The sequence below is a fragment of the Eriocheir sinensis genome, unplaced genomic scaffold (genome assembly GCF_024679095.1).
Source record: "Eriocheir sinensis breed Jianghai 21 unplaced genomic scaffold, ASM2467909v1 Scaffold261, whole genome shotgun sequence".
NCBI classification, from domain to species: Eukaryota; Metazoa; Arthropoda; class Malacostraca; order Decapoda; family Varunidae; genus Eriocheir; species Eriocheir sinensis.
In genome coordinates this window covers 444,771-466,143 of record NW_026111567.1, presented here as the reverse complement: position 1 = coordinate 466,143, position 21,373 = coordinate 444,771, and the positions used below count along the sequence as shown (strand labels likewise).

The window sequence follows — 21,373 nt, the reverse complement described above, 5'->3', positions numbered from 1 at the left end:
AGTACTCCTCTCATGACCATAAAGCCGTTAAAATATTTACTTATACTCCATTGTTATGGGCAGTGTTTGTTACAAAACAAGCAGTCGTGACGCGCGGCATCTAGCCGAGAGTCGCTTGTTGTCTGTTTTAGAGAATTTAACAAGTGATTACTGTATGGGTAGCTAATTCACTCTGCCATGACCTTACAACACAACCTGTGACAAATAAGCCCACCTCAAGATCACTCACCCACCACAATGACCATGCATGGTGGGTTGCACTATGCCGCCACCACCCACAATTAGCTGGAATTAGGGGTTTTGAGTCAAGCCCCAAACGGGGTCCGCCGAAGCTGCCGGGTTAATATTTCTCCATTTCCCATTTTATATGTCCATTTTGGTCTCCCTTCACTCTTTCCCATTTCCATTACATGACATTTCTTCACATTGAATTTTATCTCCCATTAAATACTCCATTTCCAAATCTTGTTCAGGTCATCTTAGAGAATTTCACAGTCTTTACTGTTTCTAATATGTCTTAGCAATTTTGCATCATCTGCAAACAGGCTCGTATAACTGTCTGCCAGAGGTGGCGCGGTACTGAAAAATCATCAGTGCGGTTGTGGTGGTGCGGTAACTTGAAATTTGATTCTATTGTAAAGACTTGCTGGAACTTTTTGTTTTGCTCAGTCATGTCTTAAGGATCTTCAATTATCACATTCCCATCGCTCAGTCTTTCCATTGTTTCCCTTGGTGTGATCTTTCCATTTATGAATCTGTAAAACAGTTTGGGTTGTTCCTTGCACCTTCCACAATATCCTTTTCATGTCCCTTCTCTTCTTCCTTCCTTATTTTCACGTATTCATTTCTCGCTACCTTAAAATCTTCTTTATTCCTTTGGTTTTTATTTCTTTTCAATCTTTTCCAAGCTTTGTCTCTTTTCTCTTGCCTCAGCACACCTTGCATTAAACCAGTCCTTTTTTCCTTTTTCTTCAGGTTTGTATTCTGGTACAAATTTCATAACCCCTGGTTTATACGCCTCTATGAAAATGTCATACTTTTCTTGCACTTCACTTGTTCTCTTTAACTCATCCCAGTCCAGCTCTCCATTGTACTTCCTGAGGTTTTCCGCATCTGCCTTCCTATAGCTTAACCTGTTTCTTTTATAGGATTCATCCCCTTCACCTCCTTCCTCCTCTGTTACCATCTCTAGGATCACGTGGTCACTCTTACCCAGAGGGCATCCATACCTTAATTCACTCATCAAGTGCATTCCCTTTGTTAACACCAGGTCCAGTCTCGCTGGTTCGTCGTCACTTCTATATCTTGTGTTTTCCTTCACCCATTGCATCATCAAGTCTGCCATCGTCAATCTTAAAAACCTTTCCCCCCATGCCGTATTACCACCTACACTTTCAGAAATCTCCCAATTTACCTCCTTATACTTAAAATCACCTCCTAGCAGAAGTCTTTTGTTTGTCTTGAGTAGTCTACTTAAACTCTGAATGGTATCCTCAATCATGGCCTCATATTCATCTCTACTCCATGAGCTAGTTCTTGGTGGTACATACGTTGCTATAATCGTCATCCTTTCTCTGTTTTTGTTCTCCAGATTAACACTCACTATTTCTGCCTCTCCTTCTCCATATACGACTGATTTTACTAATACCTCCTTCCTCGTCATTACCACCACTCCTCCACCACCTTTGCCCTTTCTGTCTCTCCTCCATACATTGTAGTTATTATCAAACACTATTTGGATGTCTTCACTTAGTTTAGTTTCTGTTAAGCATACTATCTTGGGCTCCTTTTCCTGTGGGTAGTCTTGTAATTCCAGTTTACTAGACAGTGTCCCGTCTACATTCGTATACATCCATTATTAGTTGCAATCTCGTCTAGCTTCTGTTCTCTTTTGGCTTTTCCCTTATGTGCCATTTCCTCACCCGATCTCCCAGAACTCCAAAAAAATACCTCTTTTTTCCTCTTCAGATTTTATATTATTCCTTTCTTTTCCCTCTGCTAGAAGTTTGTTTCATTCCTTCCTTTCTTCTTCCTTTCTATTTTTCTTTATATATATTTCTTTGCATCCCTCTGTTTCCCTTGACCTAGTTGTCCTGTACAGTAATTCCTCTGTTGCCTTCTGTGATCTTAATCTCACTTTAACTGGCCTGGTCTTCCCTTCCATGTAGGGGCCCATCCTATAGATTTCCTCCACCTCCTCCTCAATGTTTTACCGTTCTTCATCATTTAAGTTCTTAAGTAAGTCTTTTACAGATTTCCGTTCCTCCTTTTCCCTTCTTGGTGTGTATGTTATGTTCCTTTCCTTCATGCCAAACATCAGCACACTCTTCGTCTTGTCTGCCGCCTCCCACTCCAGCTCCTCATGTTTCTTCAAGGCCTTAACCGCCTCCTTCTCTACCCTTCCTTGTCTTCTTACAATTGTTGTTCGATCACTTCTTTAAAAGGACTACATTTGCTTTTTCATTTTCCACCTTCCAAGTCCTCATTTCACCCAGCACTTCCTCTTATAGTGTGTGTGTGTGTGTGTGTGTGTATCCTCTCTCTCTCTCTCTCTCTCTCTCTCTCTCTCTCTCTCTCTCTCTCTCTCTCTCTCTCTCTCTCTCTCTCTCTCTCTCTCTCTCTCTCTCTCTCTCTCTCTCTCTCTCTCTCAAAATAACTACTCTTTAGTACATAAAAAAAAGTGAGACATTTTTCACTCCTTATATTCTTCTTCTTCTTTTTATTATTATTTTTATTATTATTATCATTATTATTATTATTATTATTATTATTATTATTATTATTATTATTATTATTATTATTATTATTATTATTACTTCTCCTCTCCTTTCCTTCATCTTTTTCTGCTTCTACTTTTTTTCTTCATCTTCTTCCTCCTCTTCATCAATGGTTTTGTTTCCCCTTCTCTTCCTTCCTGTGCTGTGAAATATTAAACAAATAATGGTTTCTAAGGCACTTTTTTCCCTTCCCTCCTCCTGAACAGCTTCCCTCCATCCTAACACAGCCCTGCCTCCCTTTCCTAAATGTGCTATTTCTGTTTCTGTTTTCTAAGGCAGCGTTTACCCATCCTTCATATTCTCAGACAATTTTTACTTATCTGTGAATTTCTAATACAATTTTTCCCTTCCCTCTTCCTGAGTAGCTTCCTTCCACCCTAACACAGCCCTGCCTCCCTTTCCTAAACTTTCTACTTCTATTTCTGTTTTCTAAGGCAGCATTGACCTTTCCTTGAATTTCTTAGACAATTTTTACTTATCTGTGAATTTCTAACACAATTTTTCCCTTCCCTCTTCCTGAGTAGCTTCCTTCCACCTAACGCAGCCCTGCCTACCTCTCCTAAACTTGCTATTTCTATATCTGTTTCTATTTTCTAAGGCAGCGTTTATCTACCCGTGAACTTCTTAGACAATTTTTACTCATCTTGGTCAATTTCTACGGCAATTTTTACTTCTTGAATTTGTAAGGCAATTTTTACTTCTTGAATTTGTAAGGCAATTTTTACTTCTTGAATTTGTAAGGCAATTTTTACTTCTTGAATTTGTAAGGCAATTTTTACTTCTTGAATTTGTAAGGGAATTTCTACTTCTTGAATTTGTAAGGCAATTTTTACTTCTTGAATTTGTAAGGCAATTTTTACTTCTTGAATTTGTAAGGCAATTTTTACTTCTTGAATTTGTAAGGCAATTTTTACTTCTTGAATTTGTAAGGCAATTTTTACTTCTTGAATTTGTAGGGTAAATTTTTACTTCTTGAATTTGTAGGGTAAATTTTTACTTCTTGAATTTGTAAGGCAATTTTTACTTCTTGAATTTGTAGGGTAAATTTTTACTTCTTGAATTTGTAGGGTAAATTTTTACTTCTTGAATTTGTAAGGCAATTTTACTTCTTGAATTTGTAAGGCAATTTCACTTCTTGAATTTGTGAGCAATTTTACTTCTTGAATTTGTAGGGTAAATTTTTACTTCTTGAATTTGTAAGGCAATTTTACTTATCTTTGAATTTGTACGGCAATTTTTACTTATCTTGAATTTGTACGGCAATTTTACTTATCTTTGAATTTGTAGGGCAATTTTTACTTATCTTGAATTTCTACGGCAATTTTTACTTATCTTTGAATTTCTATGGCAATTTTTACTTATCTTTGAATTTCTACGGCAATTTTTACTTATCTTTGAATTTCTACGACAATTTTTACTTATCTTTGAATTTCTACGGCAATTTTTACTTATCTTTGAATTTCTACGGCAATTTTTACTTATCTTTGAATTTCTACGGCAATTTTTACTTATCTTTGAATTTCTACGGCAATTTTTACTTATCTTTGAATTTCTACAACAATTTTTACTTATCTTTGAATTTCTACAGCAATTTTTACTTATCTTTGAATTTCTATGGCAATATTTACTTCTTGAATTTCTACAGCAATTTTTTCTTATCTTTGAATTTCTACGGCAATTTTTACTTATCTCTGAATTTCTACTGCAATTTTTACTTATCTTTGAATTTCTACGGCAATTTTTACTTATTTCTGAATTTCTACGGCAATTTTTACTTATCTTTGAATTTCTACGGCAATTTTTACTTATCTTTGAATTTCTACGGCAATTTTTACTTATCTTTGAATTTCTACGGCAATTTTTACTTATCTTTGAATTTCTACGGCAATTTTTACTTATCTTTGAATTTCTACGGCAATTTTAACTCCTTGAATCTCTATGTCAATTTTTACTTATCTTTGGATTTCTACGGCAATTTCTACTTCTTGAATTTCTACGGCAATTTCTACTTCTTGAATTTCAACGGCAATTTCTACTTCTTGAATTTCAATGGCAATTTCTACTTCTTGAATTTCTACGGCAATTTTTACTTCTTGAATTTCTATGGCAATTTTTACTTCTTGAATTTCTAGGACAATTTTTACTTCTTGAATTTCTAGGACAATTTTTACTTCTTGAATTTCTAGGACAATTTTTACTTCTTGAATTTCTACGGCAATTTTTACTTCTTGAATTTCTACGGCAATTTTTACTTCTTGAATTTCTATGGCAATTTTTACTTCTTGAATTTCTACGACAATTTTTACTTCTTGAATTTCTACTTGAATTTCTACCGCAATTTTTACTTCTTGAATTTCTACGGCAATTTTACTTCTTCTTGAATTTCTAAGGCAATTTCCTTGTGTCCGCAGAGCCTGGACTACGACACGTGCGTCAACTCTGCCTGGCTGGACGAGGAGTGCACGCAGGGCTACACGTTTGTGGTGAAGAAGGACGCGACGCGCTGGCTGGTGGTGCTGCTCACGGTTCTTGTTGTGTGTGGGACTGACATTGCCATCAAGTCACTCTCCAAATGCAAATACTCCTGGCTCCAGATGTGTATCCTTGCTGCTGCTGCTGGTGTGTGGGGGACAGGTAGGCTAGGCTAGGTTGGGAAGGGGGACAGAAGGGGGTGCTGTAGGCTGGGTTAGGTGTGGGAGTTTGGCTAGGCTAGGTTGGGAAGGGGGATGGGTTAGGCTGGGTTAGGTGCTAGGTTGGGTGGGGTTGGCTAGGTTGGGTGTTTGGCTAGGCTGGGTTGGGAAGGGGATGAAGGGGCTGGGTTAGGTGTGGGAGCTTGGCTAGGCTAGGTTGGGAAGGGGGATGGGTTAGGCTGGGTTAGGTGTGGGAGCTTGGCTAGGCTAGGTTGGGAAGGTGGATGGTTTAGGCTGGCTAGGCTGGGTTAGGTGTGGGAGCTTGGCTAGGCTAGGTTGGGAAGGGGGACAGAAGGGGGATGGGTTAGGTGTGGGAGCTTGGCTAGGCTAGGTTGGGAAGGGGGACAGAAGGGGGATGGGTAAGGTGTGGGAGCTTGGCTAGGCTAGGTTGGGAAGGAAAGGGGAGGATGGGATACACTTGGCTAGGTTAGCTGTGGCAAGTATGTTAGGTTAGGTAAGGGGAGTGAGGGGATGGGAAAGAATAAAGATGCTGGTTACTCTTGCATTAGGGATTTGGACAGCATAGGGATGAGCTAGAGTAGAAAGAAAGTTTGCAGGATGGGTCAGGCCAGGCTGGGTTAGGTTAGGAATGGGATGTTAGAATGAAGATGCTGGTTCACTCTGTATGGAGTACGCATCTCATGTGTGGGGGGGTCCACTCACACAGCTCTCCTTGACAGAGTGGAGTCAAAGGCTCTTCGTCTCATCAGCTCTCCTCCTCATACTGATAGTCTTTTACCTCTCAAATTCCTCCGCCATGTTGCCTCTCTTTCTATCTTCTATCGATATTTTCATGCTGACTGCTCTTCTGAACTTGCTAACTGCATGCCTCCCCCCCTTCCGCGGCCCCGCTGCACACGACTTTCTACTCATGCTCATCCCTATACTGTCCGAACCCCTTATGCAAGAGTCAACCAGCATCTTTACTCCTTCATCCCTCACGCTGGTAAACTCTGGAACAATCTTCCTTCATCTGTATTTCCTCCTGCCTACGACTTGAACTCTTTCAAGAGGAGGGTATCAGGACACCTCTCCTCCCGAAATTGACCTTTCGTTTTGGACACTCCTTTGACCTCTGTTCAGGAGCAGTGAGTAGCGGGCTTTTTTTTATATTTCTCTTTACGCCCTTGAACTGTCTCCTTAGCTGTAAAAAAAAAAAAAAATAAGGGATTTGGACAGCATCGGGATGAGCTTGAGTAGAACGAAAGTTTGAAGGCTGGGTCAAGCCAGGCTGGGTCAGGTGTGGCATCTTTGGATAGGTTAGGACGGGGAGTGGAGAGTGATGAAAAGAATTATGATGCTAGTAAATGATTAACAAATGAATACTGTCTTAAGTTTCCCACCAACTTTCCTTAGCCGGGCCTCAGACAGTGACTGCGGGGTGCAGCAGGAGGCGCTAACTCTCCCCTACCCGCTGTTTGTCGCGCTGAACATTGGCCCGGCGCTTGTGGCTGCCTTCCTCGGCTCTTATGTGGAGGTGAGTGTGTCCGGATATGCCTTGTTGGAGTAGACACAAGTTGAGTTAAGTCTTGTGTTGATCTTTTGAGTTTTATGTGAGGGTTTGTGTGTCTGTATTTCTCTGTTTTACACTAACTCATCCCTGTGCTGCCAAATCCCGTATGCAAGAGTTAACCAGCTTCTTCATTCTTTCCTGCCCTTACTAAACCAACCAATCCCACTGTCCCCTCCTCTTCCTAACCTAACTCAGCCCCCCACACCTAACCCAGCCTGGCCTGACCCATCCTGCAAACTTTTTTTCTACTCTACCTCATCCCTATGCTGTCCAAATCCCTTATGCAAGAGTTGACCAGCTTCCTCACTCTCACCCCCTTCCTAACCTAACCCAGCCCCCCCCACACCTAAGCTAGCCTGGCCTGACCCATCCTACAAACTCTTTTTCTACTCTAGCTCATCTCAATGCTGTCCAAATCCCTTATGCAAGAGTTAACTGGCTTCTTCATTCTTTCACCCCCTTTCTAACCTAACCCAGCCTGGCCTGACCCATCCTACAAACTCTTTCTACTTTAGCTCTTCCCTATGCTGTCCAAGTCCCTTATGCAAGAGTAAGCAGCTTCTTCATTCCTTCATCCCCTTGCAGCAGTACACAGGCTTTGAGTCAATGCTGTGTGATGCTGTTGCTCTCATGTGCCCAGCGATATCAAAAAGTAAGAAAACGTCACTAGCTCTGAAGCCACTATTTTGGGGACCATTCTGCGGCCCTCACTGACACTCCTTCCCTCCTCCCCTCCGCCTCACAGCCCGTGGCTGCCGGCAGTGGCATCCCGCAGGTCAAGTGTTACCTGAATGGCGCCAAGGTGTCCCGTGTGGTGAGGATCAAGACCCTGATGAGCAAGGCCGTGGGGGTGACCTTCTCTGTGCTGGGAGGCCGGGCCGTGGGAAAGGTGGGTGACTGAGCCGCAGAGAGAGAGAGAGTGTGTGTGTGTGTGTGTGTGTGTGTGTGTGTGTGTGTGTGTGTGTGTGTAAGTGGATGAATGGAAAGTCTCAGTTGAGTGTTCCTGATAGCAGACTAGCTCCATGGGTTGAGGCCAAAGGTCAAGTGATCCTTTCAGGTACCTGCAAATCATACTTAATTTCTTCCTAAACAAGAGCAAAGTGTTAAACCTGGCCCACAGAATTTTGTTAATTATTATTATTATTATTATTATTATTATTATTATTATTATTATTATGAAAAAATGGGATTGCAGCACTTATGAGCCTCCATCGGCACACTTGTATTCATATTAGCTAATACAACACCCAAAAGGAACTCCTACAAACACTGATAAACATTTACTAGGTTTATGACAGACAAATATGAGAAGATTTCTGTACTGTTTCTTAACATCCATTAGTTGTGAACAGCATGCAAATAATATTTTCCACCACGGACAAGTGTCCACTTTTCCAGTCAGTCCCTGTCTGTCACGCTGCCAAACACTGAGGACCACACGGAGGCTGAGAAGTCTGTGTCTGGCAGGCTTTCCAGGGTGTCAGGATAATCAGCAGGGTTGTTGTGGGGGTGTTGTGGAGACACATTGTCACTCCTATATTAAAACATTTTGTTAACCAAGTTCACATATTTGGCAAGGCTTTCCTAGGAGTTGTGAGCATTTCCAGGGGTGGTTTTATGAGCCCGGTGGTAGTTTGATCCTTCTTCTGTAGCATGAACCTTAAAAAACACTCATTAGAACCTGATTGACCCCCTCTTTGACCTTCAGAAATAGCTGATGTGAGAAGCCAAAGTGTCTTATAATACCGAGCACAATGAGATGGCTTGGTGCTCACAGGAGGTGGATCTACGGCATCATGCCTTGGATACATTGCTTGTGGAGCACTGGGCTAAGATTCCCCTGACGTGCCCTGCTGCTGGGATGTTAAGAATTAGACGAGGCTTGACACACCCATTGTTGGCTGTGGTGTAGTACTTGCTGCTCTTTAGGTTCAGGTACAGGACGAATTGAAGGTCTGCTAGAGCACATGCCCCAGACTGTACCTTACCACCTCACCCAGCGGACAAAGGAGTTACTGGTACAAGGCTGGAGCAGGAATACCTGCCTCTGAACACAGTCTTTAGTGGTGTCTTCCATGCCATATTGCCTCCCCCAACTTCTGAGTCAGAGAAGCGCAGGAGCCCTAGGCTTGGAGTTTTGTATCATTTCCTCAGCCTGCGGGTGTCCCACAAAGCCCAAGGCTCTAAGGCTGTGCTCCTTGGTGACCTTCAAAGAACCACTCCCAAAAAGTTAAGTTCCGTCCTGACAGAGGCTCCTTGCAGAACCATGACCATGACATGTTAGTGAAATCTTGTACTTGAGGACTCCTGAATGCCTTTCCAGCTAAGAACTTTAGGTTGTCTTCTGTCAAGCCTCTTCCTGTGGCAGATTGGAATTTGGCATCAAACACGTCCAAAACCTGTGGCCATGGAACCTTCTGAGGCAGTGTGTGCGCCCTTGCTTGGCAAATGCATCATCCCAGCAGACTGTGGGCCAAGCATGAGGCTCCTGGCTGCCATGAACACTGCAGGCAGTGACACACTTGGAACACCACCTCACCAACACTGAACTGTGCCTGGAAGAGTAGGGAAAACTTGTCATCCAGAACTGAGTCCGCGCCCTTCTTCTCAGCTCTCTTTATTTTCATGTCTCGGAAACTAAGGGAGAGCTGCCTTGAGCCCTGGTGATGCTCCATGCTGCCAGTATTGTTGAGAATTTCCCCTGACATTTCAGCTTTGCTCATTGTTGAGGAGAGCATTGGCCGGGGCCTCACTCATGATGGGCAGCCTCACCTGAGGTGGGTCGTGGTCACTTGCCACCCACCACTAGACGCACACTTGATGAGAATCTGGTGTTTGGCTTCATGACGTGATGTTTGTTCAGTACTGGAGAGCAAAGGACTCACTCCTGTTCTTGACACAACTGCCTGAGGTAATCTGATGTTTCTTGGTGCGGCGAGGCAGGATGTGTGTGTGTGTGTGTGTGTGTGTGTGTGTGTGTGTGTGTGTGTGTGTGTGTGTGTGTGTGTGTGTATTTACCTAGTTTTGTGTGTGAGAGAGAGAGAGAGAGAGAGAGATTTTTTTTTTTGTGAGATGTTGCTATTAAAGCAGCGTAGTGTCCACAGGTATTAAACTTGCCCCTTCCTGGCCATTTATTTATCAGTGGTATTTGCTGGAAATCACCTCCATTCTTTTTTCCATAGGTCAGGTCGTGGGCAAGGTCTGTGGCCGTGAGCTGACCACCAAGATGCTGCTGCCCACGGTGCCAGCCATGGCCAAGGGCAGGGTGGCCAGGACTACAGATGATGGGCCACTCCTAGACAAAGAGTAAGAGGGAGCATGAAGGGCTGCAAGGGTTTGTTCAGGATGGAAGGCGAGGGAGAGAGAGAGTGAAGGGAAGGGAAGGACAGCTTAGGGAAGACTAACACAGGAAGATCAAAGAGAAGGATATCATGTGTGTGTGTGTGTGTGTGTGTGTGTGTGTGTGTGTGTGTGTGTATTTACCTAGTTGTAGTTTTACAGGCCTGGGCTTTACGCTGGTGTGGTCCCGTCTCCGTATCTACATTTATCCAACTTTTCCTTAGCACACTCCTCGCCAATACTACATCCTCACTTAGTCTGTTCCAAAGCTCTATATTTCTTTGCAGGAAGATATATTTCTTTGTGTCTCTCAAGCATCTTCCTTTCCTCAATTTTTTACTGTCCTCTTGTGTTCCTGGCGGTAATTTCCTCTTTTAGTAGTAACTCCTCGTTGTCTACTTCTTACATTTTGTTCAATAATTTGTAGGTTTGTATTAGGTCTCCCCTTTCTCTTCTTTGTTCTAGTGTTGGTAGGTCCATTTCCTTTAGTCTTTCCTCATGTGTCAATCCCTCCAGCTCTGGAACCATTTTTGTATTCTTTCTAGTTTCTTTATGTGTTTCTTCTTATGGGGAGACCACACTGCCTCTGCAATTCCAACTTTGGTCTGGTCATGGTGGTAATTAACCTTCTCATCATATCCATGTAGTGGAATGCTGTTCCTATATTTCTCACCATGTTATACGTATCACCGAATATCCGATTAACATGACTCTCTGGCTGTTTGTTATCTTGCATTGTTACTCCCAGATTTCTCTCTTCGTGTACTTTCTTTAATGTTTCACCATCTTCCATTTTATATGTCCATTTTGGTCTTCCTTCTCTTTTTCCCATTTCCATAACATGACATTTTTTTCACATTGAATTTCATCTCCCATTCCATACTCCACTTCCAAATCTTGTTTAGGTCTTCTTGCAGAATTACAGTCTTTATTGTTTCTTACATGTGTGTGGGTGTTGGTGTGGGTGTGGATGTCTGTCTGTCTGTGTGTGTGTGTGTGTGTGTGTGTGTGTGTGTAATTCACCTCTTGGTCTGCTGCGGGTCTCTCTCGAGACAGCCAGCCGTTCCCCTACGGAGGAACACAGAGCTCATAGTACTGATCTTTGGGTAGGACTGAGACCACTCACACAACACACCGCGACAACGAGGTCACAACTCCTTGCCTGACGTCGCGTACCTACTCACTGCTAGGTGAACAGGGGCTACACGTGAAAGAAGATAAACCCAACTTATCTTAACCCGGCCGGGGAATTGAGCCGCGGTCCTTCTGGTTGTGAGCCAGACGCTCTACCCCTGAGCTACCGGGCCGTGTGTGGGGGTGTGGGTGTGTGTGTGTGTGTGTGTGTGTGTGTGTGTGTGTGTGTGTGTGTGTGTGTGTATTTACCTAGTTGTGACACAGGAAAAGAGCTACCCTCGCGCTGTCCCGTCTCCATATCCTCTTATCCAACTTTTTCTTAAAATCATGAATGCTTCTTGCACAAACCACCTCCTCCTCCAGTCCATTCCACAGCTCAATGCTTCTGTTTGGGAAGCTAAACTTTTTCACATCTCGCCTACACGTGGTCGCCCTCAACTCTCCATGTTCTCTCGTTTCTCTCGCTCCACACACACAGGTCCTCTCTGTCCAGATTCTCCACCCCACTCGCCACCCTGTACACCGCTATCAGGTCTCCTCTCTCTCTCTCTTCTCCAGGGTTGTGAGCCCCATGCTATTGAGTCTCTCCTCGTAAGTCCGATCCCTAAGTTCCGGTACTACCTTAGTTGCCACTCTCTGCACTCTTTCCAGCTTTCTTATGTTCTTCTTTTCATGAGGAGACCAGACCACTGCTGCATACTCCAACCTTGGCCTTATCATTGTAACTATTATTTTCTTCATCATCTCCTCGTCCAAAATACACAAATGCTGTCCTTATGTTATCCTGTTGATGTGTTTGTCCGGTGACATGTTCTCTGAGACAGTCACTCCCAAATCTTTTTCTTCCATTCCTCTGCATATTATCTCACCTCCCATCTTATAATTGTATTCACATCTTCTACCACTCCTACCAAACTCTATTTTTTTTTACATATCCCAAGGTTGTTCTATCTGCCATGTACCACTCCACTCCCATATTTTGTCCAGGTCCCTCTGCAATGCCTCACAGTCCTTCACATCATTGACTCGTCTCAACAGCTTTGCATCATCTGCAAACAAACTCACATAGCTGGTCACTCCGTCCACCATATCATTTATATAAACAGCAAACATTATTGGCGCCAGCACTGAACCTTGTGGGACCCCACTCCTCACTGGGCACCAGTTGGAAACCTTGTCCTTGATTATTGTCCTCATTTCCCTGTTAGTTAGAAATGTGTGTGTGTGTGTGTGTGTGTGTGTGTGTGTGTGTGTGTAATTCACCATGATCTCATCACACAATAGACTCAGGATTGTCCGTCACTACCTTCCCCGAGAAGGCATGAAGCTCATAAGTGACAGATCTCTGCATAGAGTTTAGAGCCCCCCCTGGGGAGGAAGGGCACAGCCCCCGTTGATACGTGATACCCATTCAGTGGTGGGTGTAGAGGAGACTCAGGTTAGGGGAGGCTGCCCATGGTGCCCACTCTGGCCAGGACTCGGCCCTGGAGAGAGCCCTGGAGCTGGTCAGCCAGTCTGTGGGCAGTGCTGAGCCTTACTCCCCCAGCCTCGTGGCTCAAGAGGCAGGAAATGGAGAATTCTGGACTAGTTTCATATACATTAAAAAGTGGTTATGCTACTAAGTATCTCTGTAGTATCTTGTACAGGGAAGGTGTCCTTAGTTTTCAAGGCATTACAATAAAACTCAACATCAGCTGTTTGCCTTAGTAACAACAAGGAAGAATGGTTTTGCTGCATGTGATGAACCTGTAAATATTCCCACAAGCAGTGTATGGCATGACAAATAGCATTGACCAATTCCCTGCCCGGCTGACAAGACTCATGCTTGGTTTCTCTCCTCACAGGCGGCGGGGAAGAGGATGGTTAAGACACCTTGTGCATGTTAATACTCTCATACTTGTGCCAAGGCCTAACACTGTGTGGCCAACACTCTCAGCAGGGGCTTTGTCTTGTGATGTATGTTGTTCATTTTGTATTTTATTCTTTGTAGCTGTGTGAACTGCCTTAAAGTGAGTATTTATGCTCACTTTCATGACAAGAAAATGTTTTATGTTGCTGGCTGCCACAGGCTCTATACAATCATGAGTTGTTCATCAATCCACAGGAATATTTTATTGGCTTTACAGTTTTACATTATAGTTTGCTGGAATGTTCTCTTCCTGCCTGGTGCTCAGCCTTCATCATTTCAGAGGCTGACTGATTGAGGGAAGGAAGTGGGTACTGAATTCAGTACTGTTTGCTGTTGACACGGTGCTCATTGCAGAAAATGAAAGTGACCTACAAAACTTGGTCACTGTTTTTGACAGTGTCTGTAACAAGAGCAAGAGAAAGCTGAAAGTAAATGTCAACAAAAGTAAAGTGATGGTTTCTGAAAAGTGAGGTTGTAGATTTTGTATGCCCATATAGAGTGGAATTGAATGTGAAAAAGAATGCAAAATAATTTTGAATTTTGAAGAACACAAAGACACAAAGGAAGAACAAACAACAGCAGACCTGCTGGTCCTTACGAGGCTGTTTGTGACAAGCTACACTAACTATCTAATCAAAGGTGGAAGATGAAGGACAGCAAAGGCGAAGGCTCTTCCCCACCCCCCCATTCCCTCCAGCCAAACCTGGCAGGAAATGAAAAGAACCATGCAGCATGGAAAAACTGCATGGAAATTATGTAGGAAAGAGGAAAGAACTACCATTACTGCTACCACTAACCGGGCGATAAAAGCGGACAAGGACACCAGTATTCGAAATAACTTAACGTTATTACGACAATGAGTAATATCTTAGTTGCTGGTTGGATTCAAAACACTTGTCTAATCTATTATTGAAGGCCATAACTGTTGTACTATCAACGACATCACAGGGTAGAGAGTTCCAACCTTAACAACTCGATTGAAGAAGAAGTGTTTAGCTTCGTGTGACGAGAATCTTTTACCACTTATCTTCAAATTGTGATTTCTTCTTGTTCTATTTTGATCGATCAACTGTAAAGTAATCTTCCGCATTAAATGGTGAAGGTCAATGAGTTTAAGTACCTTGGATCAGTTATGTGCAAGCATGGTGGTACGGAGGGAGAGATAAGAGAAAGGGCATTGCAAGGAAGAAGGGTGGTAGGGTCTTTGGGACGAATCATGAATGGCAGAAGTGTGAGCATGGAGGTAAAGAGGGATTTGAGAGATACAATAATAGTACCAACCCTCACATATGCAAGTGAAACGTGGGCCTGGAATGAAAGTCAGAGGTCTAGAGTGCAGGCAGTGGAAATGAGTTATTTGAGGAGTGCTTGTGGTATGAGTAGATTGGATGGAATGAGTAATGAAAGTGTGTACGAGCGTTTTGGAATGTGTCACAGGGGTGAAGGGAAGAAGTGTGGAGTGGTGGAAGAAGTGAAGCGACAGACTTTAAAGTGGTTTGGCCACATGGAGCGAATGGAGGAGAGTAAGATGACCAGAAGGGTGTATGTGAGTGAGATAGAGGGAGGGAATGCTGGAGGACGACCTCCTGTGAAATGGAGGGATAGGGTGCAAGAGTACGTTAGGAAGAGGGGGGGAATATCTTTGAGAAACTTTGAGCAGGCAAGGAGGGAGTGTCTGGATAGAGAAAGGTGGAAGCTCTTCTGCCGTCGCCATCCCCTGCTGGGAGCTCCTAGGAGCAGGCGTCGATGAAATGATGATGATGACTGAGAGGGGTATTTTGATGTGTCTTGAGAGCTTGGATAACAGTGACTGAGGGAGAGATTTCAGAATCAAATAAATATATACCCATTACTTTTTTTTTAGTGTGTGTGTGTGTGTGTGTGTGTGTGTGTTGCAGTTATTGCTGTATATAAGGTAAGTGTTGCAGCAGGCTTATTGTAATGGACTGTTTTTGTTGGTATTTATTTTTTCCCTTGAGCTGCTTCCTCTACTGTAAAAAAAGAAAAATTGTGACAAACAGCAATTAGATACAAAACTCACTTGCTTACCGTACCTTTCTGCCTTTCCTCAGGGACCTGGACACACTGTTCTGCGGCACCAGCAGCAGCAGCCTGCACATCCATGGCCTGCAGGAGGAGGACGAGGGGACGTACAGGTGCCGGGCGGAGAACAGGGACCTGGACACACTGTTCTGCGGCACCAGCAGCAGCAGCCTGCACATCCATGGCCTGCAGGAGGAGGACGAGGGGACGTACAGGTGCCGGGCGGAGAACAGGGAGGACTCGCTCGACGCCGTGGCCCACATACAGGTCCAAGGTGAGACAAAACTATGACATATATATTTTTTTACAGCAATGAAAGCGTTCAAAGGCAAAAAAACAATGAAAACAATAACGCACTGCTCCTATAAAGAAAAACATGAGAGGTTAATATTGGGTGTAGAGGTCATAGGCAGGAGGAAATACAGACACATGATGGCTGTTCCAGAGTTTACCAGTGAAAGGGATGAAAGAATGAAGATGCTGGTTAACTCTTGTGCTTTGTGTGAATAAAGTTTGGCATGGTAAAAATCTTAGTGATTGTGAATTATATGTTTGTCATAGGAGATGAAGTCGTGAAATGGATGGTCAAGATATGTGAAGTAGCATGGGGGGCAGCAGACTGGACGAAAGCCATCACTGTCCCAGTTTACAAGGCGAAGGGCAGGAGAGGGAATGTGGAGCTATAGAGGTATAGGTCTCCTGAGTATACCGGAAAGGTATATGGAAAATCATAATAGAGAGGGTGCAAAGACTTACAGAAGAGAAAATCAGTGAAGAACAAGGAGGCTTCAGGAAGGGAAGGGATGTGTGGATCAGATATTTGCCTTCAGGATGGAAGTAGAAAAAATAATAGTAAAAGGAAAGAAACTATACGCTGCCTTCATGAATATGGAAAAAGCTAGAGCTAATACAGTCTCTCTATATGATGATGCATCTGCATGTGTCAAAATTACTGGAGAAACAAGTGAACATTTTGAGATAAAAGTGGGCTTAAGACAAGGGTGCGTCATGTCACCAGGGTTATTCAATATTTATATGGATGGTGTCATTAGAGAAATGAAGGGCAAAGTTGGAGAAGATGGAGTAAGACTGTTCGATGAGGGAAGGAAGTGGGTACTGAATTCGATACTGTTTGCTGATGACACGGTGCTCATTGCAGAAAATGAAAGTGACCTACAAAATTTGGTCAGTGTTTTTGATAGTGTCTGTAACAGGAGAAAGCTGAAAGTAAATGTCAACAGAAGTGAAGTGATGGTTTGTGAGCGAAATAGAAGTGAGGTTGTAGATTTTGTATGCCCATATAGAGTGAGAATTTAATGTGAAAAAGAATGCAAAATAATTTTGAATGGTGAAGAAATGGAGGAGGTCAATGAGTTTAAGTATCTTGGATCAGTTATGTGTAAGCATGGTGGTACGGAGGGAGAGATAAGAGAAAGGGCATTGCAAGGAAGAAGGGTGGTAGGGTCTTTGGGACGAATCATGAATGGCAGAAGTGTGAGCATGGAGGTAAAGAGGGATTTGAGAAATACAATAATAGTACCAACCCTCACATATGCAAGTAAACCGTGGGCCTGGAATGAAAGCCAGATGTCTAGAGTGCAGGCAGTGGACATGCGTTATTTGAGGAGTGCTTATGGTGTGAGTAGAAAGGATGAAATGAGTAATGAAAGTGTGTACGAGCGTTTTGGAGTACGTGACAGGGTGAAGGGAAGAAGTGTGGAGTGGTGGAAGAAGTAAAGCGACAGACTTTAAATTAGTTTTGCCACATGGAGCGAATGGAGGAGAGTAAGATGACCAGAAGAGTGTATGTGAGTGAGATAGAGGGAAGGAATTGAGAGGCCGACCTCCAGTGAAATGGAGGGATAGGGTGCAAGAGTACGTTGGGGAGAGGGGGGGAAAATCTTTGAGAAACTTTGAGCAGGCAAGGAGGGAGTGTCTGGATAGAGAAAGATGGAAGCTCTTCTGCCATGGCCATCCCCTGCTGGGAGCTCCTAGGAGCAGGCATCCAGGAAATGATGATCATATGTTTGTCTCCGTTACTAGTATTGAAAATGGTATAAGAAAGACTATTCATATCTTTGTGGTTTGAGTATATAAAGTTTGGCATTGTGAAAGGTTAGCATTTGCCAGTTATCGTTAAGTTAGGTTAGGTTAGATGTTTGTCTCAGTACTAAAGTGTTTTCAGTGATATAACAAAGACTGCATATTTTTTTGTGATTTGTGTGGATAAATTTTGCCATTGTAAAAATCTTAAGTGTTTGTCAGTTATCATTAAGTTCCTCTCAGTTACTAGAGTGGTAAAAATGTTGAAAATGGAATAACAAAGACTAGCAATATTTTTGCGGTTTGAGTATAAAGTTTGGCATAGTAAAAATCTTAGTGTTCTTCAGTCATCATGTTTCTCTCAGTTACTAAAGCTTGAAAATTGTGTGACAGTTGCTCCGAGGTTTCTGAGGCAGCCGGCCAACGCTCTCGCCTATGAGAAGGAGAACGTGGAGCTGGAGTGCAGCGTGTACGGCCAGCCAGAGCCCTCGCTCCACTGGCTCAAGAACGGCGAGCTGCTGGTGGAGACGGAATACCTTCAGGTGAGCCGGACTTCTGTGGCGGTGTGGAAATTTATCGCTGTTACAGGTTTAAAAGGACAGAGATATGTAGATTCATAAGATAGATAGATTGGTGGATACATACATACATACATACATACATTAGGGGAAAGGAATGTAAGGCCCTAACTCAGTGGTTCTTAACCTGGGGGTGCACCCTCTGAGGGGGAGCACAGTAATTTCCAGGGGTGTGAGCACTAGGTGAAAACTAGGAATTTCTCTAATTATATTTGCTATTCTCTTACCAAGAGCGTGGGCTAATATTGAGAAGTTTATGAACAAATGCAAAAGTATCGCCATTACTTCAGTTTCCTGTAGTCTACTTAGGGCTTGCCAGTTTCTTTAACATCTGTAAGGAAATTTTATTGCTAGATGCAAGGGGGCGTGGAGGGAAGGACTACTTCCTGGAAGGGGCGGGGAAGTAAAAAGGTTAAGAACCACTGCTCTAAATGGATGCATAAGGTATGTAAAGAGATACATTAGAATCCATAAGGTTCCATGCATAAGGTTCTAAAGAGATAAGTAAAGGAAAAGGGATACAAGGTTCTAAGTAGATACATAAGGGATTTCAGTAGATAAGGGATATAAGGCTCTATGCAGTGAGATAAATATAAGGCTGTCAATAGCTACACAAAACACAGCTGTGTTGTGTTAGGTGTGTGTAATGCCAAGCCTCCCTGTAGAGTGTGAGCGGCAACAACCTGTAGATCCTTGGCCTGGTGCGCCAGGAGTACACTGGGATGTACCAGTGTGTGGCGCACAGCTCGCCGGGGACGCCCAGCTGTGTGTCCTTGAGTCAAGTAAGCAGCGGTGCCGTGCGGGGCAGACACTGTTCACACTGTAGCCCTTTGTTTGCATTCATGAGTACTGATGTATTGTTGTCTGCATTGGACACAGGCAGTGACTAGTCCAGATAATTCCAGGTTGCTAATAAGCCCAGACGCAAACATTTACAAGGTTACTGAATGTATTCCAATGTTTCTGGCGGGCAGCTGCAGCCGCTGGTACAGACGCTGCAGTTTTAAAAAGTGTACATTACCCAAGTTATTGATGTTGATGCATGTGATTTTCTTAGCATGGCTGTAAGCATAACCCTTTGTTGTGTTTATTATTCCTTGAAGAATGAATAAAATGCATAGATTACACTGTGGGCAAAGCACACGTCTCCAGTAATGTGTTCATATTTGATTGTCCTGAAGTTTGGAGATATCAAAGCCGGTGCTGAGAGTTACTGACTCACTAAAATGTGATTTACCCGAGAATGACTATTTTGTTGTGGTATTTTGATAATACGTTGTCTGGGCTCACCTCCAGGGAGGAGCAGCATGCCACCACCCACGCACAAGGCAGGTCACAGACACAGTAAGTGGGGCAGCTCAGGCACACCACTACTACTACTACTCCTTGTTTTCAATACTTAGAATGTCTGCTCATTGTTGACACAGCTTGTTTACATCATTTGCCTTCTCTTGGTGTGGGCCTTGACAGTCACTGTGCCTACTAGTCTTTATGCTGTTCACAATAATTATTCCTGGGATACTCAGTCATCTACAAGCAGGAAGGATCACTCAGGTCAGAACCAAAGGACACAACCTGGGAATATTTATTGCATAAAAAATTCAACACAATACTACTACTGTTAAGATGTATTTAGCAAATACAGAGTTATCCAACTGCCATTCCAGTGATTATAAAGAAATAATAACATTTTAGTGAGTACATATACAACATTTCATCAAAAGTAAGTAATTCACACATCACTTTCCTCCCTTCACTGCAGAGAACGCGTCCAGAACGTGAGTGCAGCTCCTCCAGCGAGGGACGGGATGAATACAAGACCCAGATCAGCGACCTAAGTCCCGGGAGTAACTACATGGTGCGGGTGGCGGCCCACACCTCCGGCGGCCTGGTGGGCGCCTCCATACACGAGGTGCGGGTGTTCACCAAGCCGGACCTGGACCTGCCCTCCGCCTCAGAGTCTGAAAGTTGTCTCCACCTCACCCACCAGTCTGGAGGCCACTTGTCGCCGCCCGTACTGGCCAAAACGCCCATCACGGGATACACCATGTTCTATACGCAGGTGTGGACGGCCTTATAGAACTGTGTGCTAAATGTGGAGTCTCTGTTGCCTAACAAAAGTCTCCCCATATCCTTGTGTGTCATTAGTGACCTTCCTTTGAGTAGAGGGTGACCATAGCCGTGTGTTTGTACAAGTCCCAGTGTGTATCTTAACCATTGTCTCCCTTGTAGTTTTCTCCTCAGGTTGGGTCAGCAGAAGAACACGAAGTAAAGGTCACTGGTACGTCACATGACCTCCAAGGCCTGGACCAGTTCACTGAGCACAGCGTGTGGCTCACCGCCGTCAACAGTAATGGCGGGGGAGACGCCACCGGAGGTCACTGCCAGAACCTTCTCAGACGTGCCCTCAAAGGAGCCTCAGAATGTGAGCGTTGAGGCTGCCAGCTCAAGAGTGAGTTGTGGAAGGCTTCCAAGGCAAAGATACATTGTGAAACTCGTTTTTAAATAGCTTTCTGCTCTGTTCGTTTCCTTCACATCATCTCTACAAGTTGCACATTCATTGTTTCAGTATTTTTAACCCTTGCACATTCATTATATTTGACCCGTCTGCTGCGATTGGCACGGATTTGGCCTTCACTGGTAGCCTGAAAACATTTACTCCCATGTCTTTCCCTGGCTCTGTGGTGGATAGTGGAGTGTATCCCATGTGGGATTGGTGCAGGATATCCCTCCCAAGCTGCAGGACATTACATTATACTCCACTGAATTTTAGCAGCCGGTTAGAGTTCCAATCCTGTAGCTTGGTGAGGTCTTCTGGTAGGAAATCCACAGTCATGCGGTTAAGTTGAAGCATTCAAGGCCTAACACAATGTTCAAACTTTTAAGATTGTATTTTGATAATTTATCGTATAACTTTTTCCCTCACACGGCCTTTGCCTTCAGAGCCTCATCATCTGCTGGGAGCCTCCGCTGGCCGAGCACCAGAATGGGATCATCACCAGCTGCAAGATCCGCTACAAAGAGCGCGGCGAGTCAGGTTCCTCCAAGACCAAAGCCACAGACGGAAACAGACGACTCTTTGCCCTCAAGAAAAGCACCACATACTCCATAAAGGTTTAACCCGTCTGCTGCGATTGGCACAGATTTCACATTCACTGGTAGCCTGATAACATACAGTCCCTGGTCTTTCTCTGCCTCTGTGGTGGATAATGGAGTGTTTCCCATGTGGTATTGGTGTGCTGGATATCTCTTCACTGGTAGCCTGATAACATACAGTCCCTGGTCTTTCTCTGCCTCTATGGTGGATAGTGGAGTGTTTCCCATGTGGTATTGGTGTGCTGGATATC

At 43.7% G+C, this 21,373-nt stretch overlaps 1 long non-coding RNA gene and 1 pseudogene across 1 annotated transcript; one reads left to right on the top strand and one right to left on the bottom strand.

Annotated features, from left to right (window-relative positions):
• Positions 1-8,169: 8,169 nt before the first annotated feature.
• LOC126991343 (signal transducer and activator of transcription 5B-like) lies at positions 8,170-9,887 on the bottom strand (annotated as a pseudogene).
• Positions 9,888-20,398: 10,511 nt separating this feature from the next.
• Positions 20,399-21,139, top strand: LOC126991342 (uncharacterized). Its single transcript, XR_007745432.1, has 2 exons — positions 20,399-20,478; positions 20,970-21,139. It is a non-coding gene; the product is annotated as an uncharacterized LOC126991342 (long non-coding RNA).
• Positions 21,140-21,373: the final 234 nt, after the last annotated feature.